Source organism: Alexandromys fortis, unplaced genomic scaffold, assembly GCF_014885135.2.
Source record: "Alexandromys fortis isolate MF-2015 unplaced genomic scaffold, M_Fortis_MF-2015_v1.1 scaffold_95, whole genome shotgun sequence".
Classification (NCBI taxonomy): Eukaryota; Metazoa; Chordata; class Mammalia; order Rodentia; family Cricetidae; genus Alexandromys; species Alexandromys fortis.
Genome location: NW_026067990.1, coordinates 6,840,600 through 6,843,444, shown reverse-complemented (window position 1 = coordinate 6,843,444; position 2,845 = coordinate 6,840,600).

Sequence of the window (2,845 nt, the reverse complement as noted above, 5' to 3'; positions counted from 1 at the left end):
GAACCACTTCCCCCTCTTTAAAAAAAAAAAAAAAAAGGAAAATATTCATAGACCATTTTTGTGGAATGTGGGCCTGGTATTCCAGGCTACTTCCAGCTGGTTGGGGGCGCTGATAATCTTATGGGGACCTAAAGAAAATTTAGACTTATGAAGAAAATTTAGAGTTATGATCAAGTCCTGACTGAAGTATCCTGTGAGTCTTGGTCATCTCAGGCAGCAGTCTTGAACCTGTTCTGCATGAAGAACTCAGACATATGGGCCATCTATTCCTGCTGGAGACTTCTCAGGTAGTCTTCCTTGATCAAACTGGATTTTTCTTAACTCTGAATAAATCCACAGCCTCTCATCTTCTGTGGAAACAAAAGCAAAATCTCTTCTCCAAAGTAACATACCTTTTGACTTCAATTCTAAAGCCAAGGTATTTTCAAAATACCTATCTTGGATTAATTCTGCAGCATTTATAAGCAAATATCTTTTAGCATCTGTTGGTCCTTCCTCAGCATTCAAACAATTCAAAGAGAGCAATATCTCTCTTTGAATCAGTATCAAGATTCTCTGTATATTTTCCATCTCTATGCAGCTTTATTTTAACCTCTATTTCATTTATTTTTACTTCTAACTTTTGGCTTTTTGAGACAGGTTCTCTGTATATCTTTGTCCTGGAATTCCCTCTGTAAACCAGGCTATCCTTGAACTCACAGAAATCCATCTGTCTCTGCCTCCCCAGTGTTGGGATTAAAGGTGTGTACCACCACAACCAACTACTCTCTTTCTTTCTTTTTTTCTTTTCTTTTTCTTTGAGAACTTTAATCTTTAGCCTGTATATATTTTTAACACACTGTAAAACATTTAGAGGTTTTCTTACTCTTTGAATCTCTCTTTACTGTATATCTCTCTTTTTCTGACCATATGGGTCTTTAATTTGCTAAGGAATATGGAGAAGTTTTTGCCACAACTCTATGGCATTTCAAGGTCCTTGCCAGGAAGCAAGCTGCAACAGAGTGTAACCAACACTGAAAAGCTCCTATGGCATTTCAAGGTCCTTGCCAGGAAGCAAGCTGCAACAATGTGTCCATAGCTCCATAGTCTGGGCTGCCTGCTTGAAAGAGTCAGAGTTTTCCCTGGCAGGAAGGCCCAGAAAGCCTGCATTTTAAAACAGCTCAGCTTTTTTCCTGCTACAGCTGAAAACCAAAATGCTTTAGTCTTTCCCAAGCTTTCTCAGGCTTTCTGTGGGTGCAGTTATCCACATGGGCGCCATTCTGTAACATGGAGGGGGCCAGGCTGTTTGTTTGTTGTTGTTTTTGTCCTGCCCAATACCCCACAACTATTTATCACCAAAGAAAATCACACATAGGTCTCCATAAATTATCAGCTGATTGGCCCAATAGCTCTAGCCTCTCATTGGCTAACTCTCACATCTTGATTAACCCATTTTTCTGGTCTATGTTAGCCATGTGGCTCAGTACCTTTTTTCAGTGAGGCAGATCACATTCTGCTGCTTCGGTGGTCTGGGAAGGAGTGGGAGGAATCAACTTCCTCCTTCCCATAATTCTGTTCTCATTACATCAAGAGGGGAGGTGGAGTGGGCTGGGAAGAGAGGAGGAAGGGGAAACTTTGGTAGGGATGTAAAGAAAGAATAAACCATTAAAAAAATTCAGGTGGTGCAGAAATGGCTCAGTAAGTAAAATACTTGCCTTACAAACATAAGAGTTTGAGTTCAGATGCCCAGTACCCATGGAAAAAGTGAGAGTTCAGATACCCAGTACCCATGGAAACAGTGAGCCGGAACAGTGCTCGCCTATGGTCCTCTCTCTGGAGAGGTGGAAACAGCAGGGCCCCGGAAGTTCACTGGACAGTTAGACTTGCCAAATAGGTGAGTTCCAGGTTCAATGAGAGACCTTGTCTCAGAAATTAATGTGGAGAGCAATAGAGGAAGACCTCAACATTGACCTTTGGCATATATGTGTATCCACATATACATGGATGTAACACCCCCCCACACACACACACACACAGAAGAACAAACCTCAAACTATTTTAGAAGATGATACTATCTTCTCTGGCACTATTTCAGGAATGTCTTCCCTGGAGAGATGAAAACGATGTCTATCTCCTTTTAAGGTCTTTACCACCAAGTAGAAGCCCATCAAAGTTAGCTAACCTGGAGAAGTGATAAATTTATTGGGTGTGCTTACGGAGCACGGGTGAAGGCTTGCTTATGGCATGAGTGACCTCCCAATGCTGCTGCCTGGAAAGTCTTCATGTGACATGAATGGCAGTTAGCCATCCCCTTAACACCCCTCCCCGAAGTCACATGCAGTTAGGGCGTTAGGGCAGAAGTGAATACAAAAGTATGGGCGGAGTGGCTGGCATCAGCGCTGAGGGTCTAGTGAGCAGCTGCATTGCCTTCATTGAGGACTCAGCATGGTCAACAGGCCTGCTAGTGACAATCTCTTGCCAGAAACTATAGTGGCACTGCTGAAGATGGCAGCTGTTGTGTTCAGAGGACTGAGTTCTACAACAGGCAGTTTAAATGAAATACTGAAATCATGGCTGTCTACATGAGAAGTCCGATAATGGGAAATTTGGTTAATTTGTTCTGAGTAATCTTCTCCTTTACTTCCTTGTCAAGAAGTAGTTAATAATTGGTCTTTCTGGAGTCCTGAGGACGAAATCCAGTGTATTCGAAGCTGTTGCCTTTTCCATTCCTTAATGCAATCTATTTTCCTCACGTAATTACCTGCCAACTCCCAAAGATTGGAGAGAAAATCAGAATTAGCTCTCAGTCTTATTCTGCCTTTCTTTCTTTCTTTCTTTCTTTCTTTCTTTCTTTCTTTCTTTCTTT